The following is a 12576-nucleotide window of genomic DNA, read 5'->3' as shown; positions in this document are numbered from 1 at the left end:
ACATTCTTCAAGCAGGCGCACATGAATTTGAGGCTTCAGTCTGTGCTCCTATACCACATCTCCAGGGTGAGTACTGTGATTTACTGTGTCTGAAGTCATGCCTCGCTGAAAAATGCACCTAATGTCTCCTCCCAGGGTGAAGCACAAGGCTGAAAGGATTCTGCCGACATGGCTAAGTTCAGCAAAGAGCATTTCAGCATCACTGCTGATGCCTGCTGGGGCTGCCAGTGGCAGCTGAAGGGGTCCAGCTCATGAATCCAGCGTCCCCTGTGGTGGCTGGAGAATTGATGCAGCTTGAAGTTGAAGGCAGCTTATACATGGGCTGGAAGCATTGAGGGATGGTGAACCTGCTTCGCAGCTGCAGAGGCACCTGGCAGTAGTCAATTCTCCAGGCACCACTGCTATTTCTGGCAAATTGAGGGAGTTTTTGGACACTGAGGGAGTCAGAGACCACCACCAGCCACTGCCACCAGCGCCTGCCACACTGCAACAGCAAGGATGTCAGCAAGCAACCTGCACCTTTTAACTGCTTCTGATCCCTCTTCTCTGCCCACCCAGTCCAGAGGGCTTTGGCCACAGGAAGACAGTATGTTGAGCTGGTGGTATGTTGATGATGTCTGGGAAGCTGGCTACCACTGCTATACCACTACAGGGAACCACACAGGGAATATCTACTGGTTTACTCAGAGTTAGCATTTAAAAAGGACATCAATCTTTGTGTTGCAAAGCTTAAGCCAAACTCCAGGTGTTGGAAGATCTCGAAGAAACACACTGCTTAAAGATTATTAGACACTTATTTGATGAAGGGTTTCTAATCTATACAGAACCAGACACGTTTGGGTTCCAGAAAGTTACTACTGAGATCCACTGTAGCAATATGTCCATTCCCAAACTGTGCAGATACAGTAGGCAAAATAAGGTGAGAATTTGCCATCAACATAGACATCATGATAGCACAACTTATTTGACTCCCAGCTAAAGATACAGGACCTTTCTGCACTGCTGGTGACACATGTGAGCTTCACATACCCAAGCACCACAAGCACATTACAAAACTGACAGTCCTGGAGGGAGTGGCCCTGTCTAACCGGGTACTTCTATTTGTAAATCAGAGGATGAGAGACTGAGTCCATAAACTTTTGCCTTGCTTTTTACCACCCAAGAAGGAGCTTTTCAAGTTTTCCCACATGATGTTGGTCAATGCATTTCTGTCTGGAGGCAATCCTATTGCTATTCCAGTCTCAACAGCCTCCTGAGTGGAGACTGCAAACACAGCAAAGCAGTTGCTTTTCTTCTGATGAGAATAAAACAGGGACAAGACAAATCATGTCCTCCTGCATAGGCAGTCGGAGCAAATCAGTCATGTGTTGTTATTTCTTTGCCAAAGGCTGAGACTGAGGTTCTTTTGTTTCTTTTCCATTTGTTTCACCCTTTTTCTGTTCCTCCCTACTTTGTGTGGGACATGTTCCCCTTGATGGGTATTGTTTTCGGCTATTTATTTATTTATTTATTTATTTATTTTTATTAAGGCAGCCACAGGCCTTCAAGCTGTGGGCAAAAAGAAAAAAAAAAAATATGAGAGAACATCCTTGAAAGACAGCCTAAGAAACCAAATCTAAACAGATCCTAAGCAACACTCAGAAATGTGAGGAGCTGCGTGGGAATGGTTTCATCACGGAAATATATTAACTGGAACTGTGGCTCAAAAAAGGTATTTGTAATGGCAGTTCAAAATTATGTCAGATCTGTATTTCCCTCAAAATGATACAAATTGGAGGTCATTTGAATTTAGATTTAGCTTCTAACTATCCAGTCCTGGGCACAAATAACCATACAATAGACTGTCCAATTTTCCATTCTTTCTCTACAGTGCTGTGGGGAAAAAAAACAAGGTAGGGGGAAGGAAGAGGAGGAGGAAGTGCCTTCATGAAGGGAGCTTTCCATCTCCTTAACTCTGGCTCTAAACCTTGGATACAACTGAATGCTGCTCAAGGGATTCTCTTGGAGACTGAAAGCCTTTTCCTGCACCCTGTGACCCATACAATCACTGACTTAGAGTCTCCAACAAACAGATTTCAAAGGTATTGAGGTGTAAAAAGACGAGTCAATCATTTACTGGAATCGTCCAAAGTACTAAGCTGATTTAGAATCTGATTCCTACTGACTAGACTTTATATTTCCAATCTGTTCAAGGGCTTTTCAGGAAACCAGTAAGTCGTTGACTTGAATACTTTAGCACCTGAATACCTTTGAGATTCTCATTTCATGTGCCAAGCTGACATCTGAGAATGGAATTTGTATTTCCATAATGCATAAATTAAAAAATAAAATAAAATCCCTAGAGATAAGATTGGCTTTACAGAGATAACACTGAAATTTAGAGAAACAGTCAATAATTGGTATGCACATACCATGTATTTTTTCTAAATGCAAACAATACTCCCATGCAATATGTTTTTAATTAAAATGTTTCTGTTTAATTGCCCCCAAAAGCTAATGCACAAGTTGTTAGCTAAAGGTATTGCACAACTTTTCATCAATAGAACTTTAACTATTTCAGACCTCATTGCAGGGTCTTGACTCCAGTCACTTGACACTTTTTCCCCTGCAGGGGTCTTATACTTCAGTCATGGTGGTTTCCCAGCAATGTGCAAATAACAGTGTTTAATTATTGTGGGCGTTGATGGGCTAAAGATAAGACTTAGCGAGTGTTCACCCTATATCAGATCTGTATGCTTCTTGCCTTAAGTGACGTACTGGCCTTTGAAGAGCAATAACCCATCCTCTGTGGAATGTCCTGCTCAACTACTTGGTCAGCTGCTGAGAAATTCATACCGACCCCCACAGCCTGGGAACTGCTGTGCTCAAGGGTTGCCTCCACCCCTCACTCACAGCCCCAGTAAGCAGAAGTCCCTTCTACATCTTTGACAAAGAGAGAAGCTGGTACTGAGAGGCCCTTTTGCTTCTGTCCAACAAACCCAAATAAAGCTAGCTTAAGGGAAAGTGAGAAAGGGAGGGTTCTAAAGATGACCATAAAGATACATTTTAGCCACTGGATTTTTATTTGTGCTAATTAATGACAGAAGCATGTTCCTAGACTTGTCTACCTGTGTAATCATATTTTTTAAATGTGTCAGAAAATGGTGAGCTCAGGTATTCTACTATATAGATTATATGTCCAAGCTAAAACTGGTCTATTTACAACTCTTGGTGAAAAAAGAAAGAAAGAAAGAAAGAAAGAAAGAAAGAAAGAAAGAAAGAGAGAAAGAAAGAAAGAAAGAAAGAAAGAAAAAAAAGAGAAAAAAAAAAAGCCTTATCATTTTTCCCCAACTGCTGTTGTGAAAAATGAGAAGCCTGTTGAAAGATTTAATTAAAATGTTAATGCTGAAAGACTGATTTGAAGAATATTACAGAATTTTTCAGAGTATTAACGAAGTGTTTTTACCTCTGACAACATTTTAAAAGGCTGCTACATTTCCTTTACTGCTGACCTACACTACGCCATAACACAAGAGCAGCTAACCCTGAGACAATGAGATGCTCCCCACCAACCCCCGTCAAAAGCAAACCGAACATACTCACTCATACAAACTTTGATGCCACTTTTGTTGGGAAAGTTTTCTCAAGACAGAATGTCAGTGAAGCTGCACAGACCTCAGACTAAGATAGTCTGGAGACCAGAAACCTCACAGCAGCTAGTGAGCCCTCCCTCTTGTAAGGGGGAATGGGGCAGGAGTACAGATTTCCATGTCCAAACTGCATGGATCCACCACTAATGGGATAGATACTGTGGGGAAAGCACCTCTAGTACTGAATCTGTTAACCATGATGTAGTAAAGGGAGGGACAGAGCAGGTGAAGCTCTGGCTGGGCACAAAGCCTGCTGTGCAAGCCAGTACACCCTCATGCATACAAAGAAACATGTAAATAGGGGGGTAAGCACACATTCAGAGCAGCCAGCAGACCCTTCTGCAGTTCTGGCAGGTACGAGAAAATAATCTTTGAGTGAGCTTGTGCTCAGGGCTAACTACATTTTACACACTCATGATTTTTAATAATGATGCAACTACTTGGTGATGACCTCTAGAAAATAAAAGTAGGATTTATGATATTGTTTTGGCTACAAAGTTATTTGATTTAGTTCTGATTTTCTTGTACTTCAGTATTTATCAGAGCTAATATTTATACATATTTATATATTTGTATTTCTTATTTTATTGTATTTATTCTGATTTTATTCTTATTTGTACTATCTTGCTTCCCTGGTATCCATATTTCTTATTTAGCCAAAGCTCTCACTGACACAAGGAATAAATCAAAGGCCTAATCCTGCTCCCATGCTTAGGCTCATGATAAAGAGGTTTTCACAATAGATTACTTTTTTCCCATTCAGCTTAATTATAAGTACTACCCATTTAAGCACTGTAATGTTTCTTTTTTTTTTTTTTTTCCCCTCGCATTATGCATTTACATACATATGCAGGTTTCTGCATACAAAAAGAACATACTTAGAACTTACTACGCAGCACAGAGTCTGAAAGGCATAATTTAATCATTACAATATAAATAGTGCTATTTGTCATCTATGTATTACTGATTTAGCTACATATTTTGGTGGCAAAATAGTGTATGTATTTCTAATACTGTTGTATTTTCAAATGACAGACTGAAAGTAGCAATGTTACCTACTAAAAAAGTGCCATGTGTTTTGTTGTTGTTGTTCTTGTTGTTTTTTCATCTTGACTACTACCCCAATTGCAGAGAATGTTTATGTAAGTGTTTAATTTCACTTTATCTTTCATAATGTCCTTAAGCTTGCATTTCACATGAAGCGTGTGGTGGGGCTTGATGCTGAAAGTGAATTTCAGTGCTCTGCTGGAGAACAGCATGCTAGACTGAAGTTAACCTGACATATTTACAAAACAAAGTGCACACTCTTCCTGAATGTTGGCACTGGGCACTTTGCTTTACTAAGAGTGCATGTCTCACTTTGTCCCCTCTCATTCTCTGTCTTTGTAATTGAAATGCATTCTTTGGGTCTTAGTTGCTCATATCTCCTTCCTAAATATCTGCTGTTTAGCCAGAACTATGTTTCATGTGCTGTACTTCTAGCTGATAACATAAATTACAGATCAGAGTCCAAGTTGTTGCTCTTGTAGTTGCATTTCCAGCAGTAGGACTCTCAGTGCAAGTCAGAGTTTACCAAATAATTCAGGTCATAGAACACCATTTTGTGTAATGAAATGCAAGCATTTTGCTGACGACATTACTGCTTGCCTTTTTTACCAGGTATAAAAGGACTTCACGGATGGATCATGACCGGAATGCAAGTAACTTTTGGGGACAATATGATTCTATAGGTTCACCTCTATACTAAATGTGGAAATAGTCCCTTTCCTTCCAATTCTGAATCATTAAAGAGGTAAACTCCTCCACTGCTCAAGTTGAAGGTTTCAGCCTTTGGGAGAAATTTTTCCATCTGTTTGAAAAAGAAAAAAGAAACCATGTAACCATGTCTGCTGAGACTCAGAATGAGCAGCACGTGTTAAAAAAATCTAATTTCTCACAAATTTATTTATTCCCTGTTACATTTTATTTGTTAGGCAGAGGAAATATGAGACCAGACTATTGGGAAAATTATGTGAGACTCAATATGACAATATTATATATATATATATATATATATATATATATAATATATATATATATATAATAGCGGACAAATCGATTGCCAAGCTAATAAAGGTCAAACACAGCTAAGGAAATATACCACCTATGCATGTGGTTGACATCTCTGACATATGCATGTCTTGGTGAACAATTGCAAACACACATAATTTAAGTGGTGACTGCAATCAGGGATTGAAAAATGCAACACAAAATACAAAAATATTTAGTCAAGCCAACAAAATACATCTTCATATATCCTTATGTCTCTATCTACCCCATAAAATATCTTTAGAGTAAGGCACACAGGGAACACTAGGGAACAGGACAAGCAGTACATTTAATATGTATATCCCTCCTCATAATCTCAAACTCATTCATTGTTATTTTTCAGCATTTAAAGTTCTTTGGCTTTCAGCATCTAAAGATTCTAATTTTGGTGAAGTGAGTGCCCTGTTAATCCTCCCAGCCTCTGAACCACGATTGCCAATGAATGTCAAGTCTGGCAAGTTCAGCTTGGGTAGCGAGGTGTTTCCTCTCAGTATGGATTTCACGAAGATTGATTGTTTTTGCTCCTCTGTGCTCTGGCTGCTGAGGTCAGGCTGTCCTTTATAGGAAAATGAGCTGCTTATAAATTTTGAGCTCTGCAAACTTTGGGGGTTGATGGAAAATCCCCAGTCTTACAGTTTAGCTGTCTTAAGAAACCACAACAGCAGCTTTTCTTCTGTGGTCACTGAGATGTAAAAGCCTTTCAAAAGAGATGAAAATGCTGACAGAGTCTTTCTCTTGGGAGACCCTTCTTCTGCGCATAGGGACATAGTCTATTTTTCACCCTGTAATGCATGTAATGCATGTAAAAATTACACCTATTCCTGAAAACTCTAGGAGAGTGTAAGGTGACAGATAAAACCTGGAACATGCCACTTTTGTTACATGGGAGATAAAGTCAAGTAGAGATTGTCCAATGCTTGCAGTTGGCTCATCGAACCTTTTGGGATTTTTAAATGACACTGTGTAGGATGGGCACTACAGATCAATGAACACATCTTCTGCTCTGGGTTAAACATTTGGCAGACCCCTGCAGCACACAGGCTCTCTCCTGGTGAATTTTCCTTTTTGCCTGCCGTTTTCATGTCACCAGATTCTCATGTCCGCACTCTGCAGTGAGAGCCCATGCCCTGAGAGAGAAGAAGGAGACACTGCCATAGCAGAAGCACATGTGCTGGGGACAGGCTCTCCTGTGGAGCTCCTGGGGCAAGGATGCCTGAGAAATACATCCCAGGTGACCACAAACCCTCTTTCTGTTAAACTTGCCCTGGCAATGTAGATAACCAGTTCTTTTTTTTCTGATCAAATGGCCCCTTGCTAGTGATCCAAGGACTAGGGAGAAGGTTGTCAGCCCAGCACCAGATCAAAGGCCTGTTGAGGCCTGAGTGATCAAAGCCACAGAAACAACTGGTCTGAGCCACAAGCAGCTGCACCCTTCCACCAGCCTCCTGGGAGAAGTAATGCACCTCTGAGAGTCCAGGAGTCTGCCCTGGCTGCCCTCTGCTCTGTACGGAGGCTGAGCCAGAGTCGCATCCCCTGGCTGGCAGAGGTGGCCAGCTCTGCATCCCAGCACGCTGCAGCCATGCTCAGTGCTACCAGATTGTGAAAGAAGCTTGGAAAGAATCACAATGTCATAAACAAAATAAACAGAAGGAACAAAAATTCAGACCTCTTTCTGTTTTCTCAGACTTCTGGGTTCTGGCTTACATTCTCAAGATCTTCTTCACAATTTTTCCCCTTTAAAATGAAATCTGAGATCATCACCAGACTCAAAAATGTGGCTTTAATGTCCAATACTACAGGAGTCATGATAAAATGACAAGAATAACACTCCTATTTCTTTTCTCTTATAAAAGTCATTCAAGTAGGTGGTGGACAAAAGCGGAGCATTGCTGCAACCTTCCTGACTAACAGAGATAACCACAGTCTGGCTTTATATTCCTTTAAAAGAAATCTATAGTCACAGAATAAGGTAAGTCAGAAAAAAATGAGATCACCACTAACTAAATGGTGTAAGAATCCCTGAAATAAAAATGAAAATGCCTGAAAGTAAGTTGGCAAGTTCAGTGCTCAGAATGGGATAGGAGAGGGGTTAAAAAAAAATAATAATAAAAGTTATTTTCTTCTGATCAGCAAAATAAATCAAAATTAAGTTACAAAAATTATTTTGATCAATTTATAAACAGCTGCTGACTTTCCTTAACAGAGGCCAACAGAAGAAGTACATTAATTTTTCACAGTGGGTATGTAGACAGCATCTTGTCCACTAGCTCAAATGATTCAAATGCATTTTTCTATGTCTATCCACTAGAACCTAAACTAAGACACTCACAGCTGGTAAAATACTGAAAGCAGTCAAGCTAAGTACAATAATTGTTATTACTTTCCAATGGAGTCTAAATAACCACCTATTTCCTCAACACAGTATTGTAAGACTAGGGATGCTATTTGTGTGCTAATACAAGTGCAGGTGAAGCACAAAATATTACATTGTGTCAGCACAACCTTTCATTTTTGTAAAATAACAGAAGTAAATCTGAAGATTGCATGACATTTTTTTACCCAATGCATATATCTAAAGTGCACATTCACACTCTGGTTCATGAAGGAACACCCTGTACTGCAGAAATATAGACCAAATATTAAGACTACCCATGAATACATACCAATTTCCCACTTGAAAGCCACAATCCACACCACATCATTTGAAACACAGAGGCCAAGGGTATGGCCAGTCACTGAAAACATCTTGTCACTGCCTCACACACTGACTAATTAACAAGCCTGCCCAGTATGCTGTTTTCTACCATCGATATCTTAAGGTACAAAATCAAATGAAAGCATGAATATGCTGCGAAGGGCAAACTGACACTAGTGCAGTTGGTATTTATTCACCCTCGGGGGCCTGAAATCTGGAGCTTACAAACATTTTCATGAAAGTTCCACCTTCTTTTCAGTTGCACCCAACAGCCGTGATGACTTCTTGGGGTGAGGGTGCAGGGTGGTTCCTATTGGAATGAGATTCAGAGAACAATTTGATTCGCCAAATCCCAAAACCACCTGCAAAGAGCTTCTTATCCAAGGTCTGTCCTGAGAGTCTCAACTTGGGCTCTTCTACTGGCATCTTTTGCATGCCTTCTTCTCAGGTTTTGCTTTTCACATTACTACCCAGCACAACAATGTTATTTACTGACTGCATTTCCAACATTAATCACTGAAATATAACAATAATGGGCTGATATATTCTCAGACCTATGCAGCAAGCTAAGTGATGAATGAAGAAAGGCCAGAGCTGTATGTGGGGTCAATTGCTTTTTTCCTTCCACCCTGTTTCAACAGGTCCGTCAAGCTCAGTTGATAACTGTAGCAACTACAACTTCCATGTAGGAACATAGAAGACTATTTTTTGAAACATCATGGTATTAATAGAAAGATCAAATAGATACGTTGCTGTGACATCTCATAGGATTAGTGAAGCCAACCTTTTAGCAATGGTTAGCCACCATGCCTCCAAGATACTAGATCAACCATTTGATTTCAGAGGAGAAAAATCTTTTCAAGGTTTGCCATCCAGGGTCTCTGCACCTGAGAGTATTACTTCACTACAAAGTTATGGCCTGATTTTCAACAGCAACAACTGAATACTGTTGGTAATTCCTAGGCAAAAGGTTTGCAGGTTGATGCTAATATAACACAATGTGGTTTATAACAAATTAAGTGCAAAGAGTGTTTCACCATCTCCAGGTGGTAAATTCTCTCACATCTGAAATAACAGTTGTCACTGTTAGCTAAGTACCACCAAAAGGAATTACCAATTGATTTCACACAGAAAGGAACCAAGAAGTCTGGTATGTGTCTGAAACATGTCAGTGCACCGCAGACTGTAAACTTCCAAGGTAGAAATAGTCACGATACTGGAGTGGGATATGAGCAAGAAGCAAACAATGGTCCACAGCAGAGAAGAGTCAGGAGTGTTGGGACAGGTTGGCAGATAGAGAAGTTCCAAAGCAGCATTAGGGAGTTTGCTAGCAAGGCAAATGGATAGTTAAGATGGTGGGCAGTTGGAACTGGAAATGTCAAACAGTACCAGTTGGAAGATGAAGGGTAATTTTCTACTGTTATGCCAATTACAGGTGCATATGAGCACTTGGGCTGAAACATGGGACAGAAATTCAGTCCTTCTGAGTGATGACTGGAAGCCAGCCCCTGAAGTCACCGGGGCTTTGGTCTTCATCAGTTTGCATTTCCCACCTTGAAGGCTGTGTCTCAGGAGCAGGGATGTGCTACAACTATTAGCCTGAGACTTTGATTCCTTAGAAGCCATCACTTTTCAGGATTTAGTTACTCTGCAGCTAAAGTAGCAATTTACTGATCCAGTGATGGAATTTCAAATGAAATTGGTCACAAAATATTGTTTGATTTTCTTTTAAACACACGCACTTTGAATACTTCCCAATGTACTTGGAAATGATTATCTGTAGAGAAGTCAAAATACCTGTTATGTTGATAAGGAAACTCTACTTGCTACTCAGAGCAGATGTACTCCAATTTTTGTGAAAACTGCAGTTCAATCTGCATACACCTTCATCTATCTCAAAGTCTCACCTTCTTCCACAGAACAGCATACACTAAATACTTAAGAATTGTTTCCAGCATGACTGTCAGTGGTTGCTGTGTTTAATGCTAGCAGACAATGGAACTTAGACCAGATAGGACATAACCATAAATGTCAATTATCTTGCTGACGGTGAAACCAGATGATATCTGGAGCTGGCATTATCGTAAACAGGAAAAAGGTATGAGAGGTACTTAACTTAGAGCTTTAAAAATACCAGATATGCACATCAGGAGGAAGCTGGCAGGCTAAGAAAGGACAATTACAGCTCTGTACTAACAAGTGAGTGAGAGAGACAGAAGGAGAGAGTATGTGAAATCATTCATGGGAAGACCATTTTTATACCAGACAATTTGTATTACCTTCTTTATTGGACAGATGCTCAGTGTGGTAGGAGAAATATGTCTTGGTTTATATACTGCCACAGTTTACCTTATTTTCTTTGCTACAACAATAAAACACAAAGAATGGGACCACCATGGTGATGTGGCAAAATGCAGAGCATTAGCCTCATATGTCTCCCTGAAGCACCAAAGCAAAGTCTTGAGCCACATCCTGCAAACATTTATGCACAAGCTGAACTTCATGTACTGTGATTAATTTCCCTGACACTGTGTGGGTTTCATTGTAGCACACAAAACCAAACACAGACTTACGTATTTTTAGGATCAGGCCCTACTTAGCACTGCTCAGCTGTGATTTAATGCGATTGTACTCAATGTGCAGCTTACTAAATGTGAGAGAATTTTGTGTTTTGGTACAGTTTGTGTTATTTTTTCCTCAGAACAGCATGTATGTTGTTTCAACATTAATGTTGAAAGTGAAATACTCTGTAGTCACTGATGTTTATTTAAACAATTATAACATTGTCTAATGCAGCTGGGAACGGAGGTACAGTAGCCTCATATTTAAAAGCATGGCCTTTTATATAACATTAAAGAGCTCTAGTGGGCATGTTGCCCATTTCTGATTCCCTAGTGGCTTCTATTTTTCACAGGAATTAATGTTCTAATCACAATGCATCTGTATAACATTTTCCTTGTGCTGATCAAGTATCAGCAAATCAGTGATTATTTAATGCATCCCACCAAATATGCTAGGCCAAATTATACAAATATGCTCTGGTAGAAGAGATAATGAGGCACTTCTAATCATAAAATAGTACCACACACACAACGTAGTAAAAGAACATCAGGGATATGTAATAAAAGCAGAAAAATCCCTCATCTTGCGTGGCAGGATCCTTTTTTGTAGATTGTGCTTAGAGTAAAACTCAAGATGTAGATGAGTGTCAATATTCAGAATTAAGTAGTCCAGTATCAGTCTTTACAACCTTAGAGATCATGCATATGCATATGCATGCAAGCACTCATTCACAGGTCAAGCAAGATTCCTATCATGCAATGTAAACTTTACAAAGTTGGAGGCAAAGTTTTCTGATCTAGGCAGTAGGCCCCTAAACAACAATTTGTATTTTGAAGCTGTATCATTCTGGGTAGGATACAAATAGGCTGTAGTATCCCTTAGTAGCACACCCAATGCTCAACAGCTGCATTGGAAATCTCTGGACTGACTTCCCAGGGAAACACATCAGCCGTCCATGGACACTCCACAAATGTACATACATTCATACACACATACACACACAAAGACACACAAAGAAGTCTGATATACTTAAAAACCTAAATGTACTGATGAAAAAAAAAAAAACAGTACTGCAGTTGTTGTTAATCACAATACCACTTAGGTATTTTTTTCAGTTATCTGCAGATAATATAGTATATATAGTATATAGTATATAGTATATAGTATAGTATATAGTATATATAATATAGTATATAATAATATAAACTAATAGCTGGTTCAAAAATCAACATTTCACATGTCCAGTTCTACAACTGAAGAGTAGTAGCTGCAGTTAGGGATACTCTTTTTTAACTATAAAGAGTTAATTATTTTTAACTCTTTGTACTTTTTCACATTTCATCTGCTTCTAACTGAACATGAAATAATTTGTATGTGACATCTATTGTCCACTGAGCAACCTCCTGCTCTGCTTTTCAACATCTTTTCCAGTTACAGAGATTGAATTATACAATTAAATTAAAATAATGGAATTTTTAATCCTTATTATTCTTATACCTTTACAAATACTCAGATTTCAAAATTAGGTTATGTTCATTACCAAAATGAAAGCAGTGAGTATGTAACAATACTGACTTTGTTTTTGACCCAGCATTTATTTTG

General features: G+C 39.3%; 1 protein-coding gene across 4 annotated transcripts in view; it reads right to left on the bottom strand.

Moving 5' to 3' along the window:
• NTRK2 (neurotrophic receptor tyrosine kinase 2) overlaps positions 1–12576 on the bottom strand; it is a 201303-nt gene that overhangs the window by 69210 nt on the left and 119517 nt on the right. The window lies entirely within an intron of this gene.

Source organism: Cygnus olor, chromosome Z (genome assembly GCF_009769625.2).
Source record: "Cygnus olor isolate bCygOlo1 chromosome Z, bCygOlo1.pri.v2, whole genome shotgun sequence".
Classification (NCBI taxonomy): Eukaryota; Metazoa; Chordata; class Aves; order Anseriformes; family Anatidae; genus Cygnus; species Cygnus olor.
This window is presented reverse-complemented; position numbering and strand designations above follow the sequence as displayed.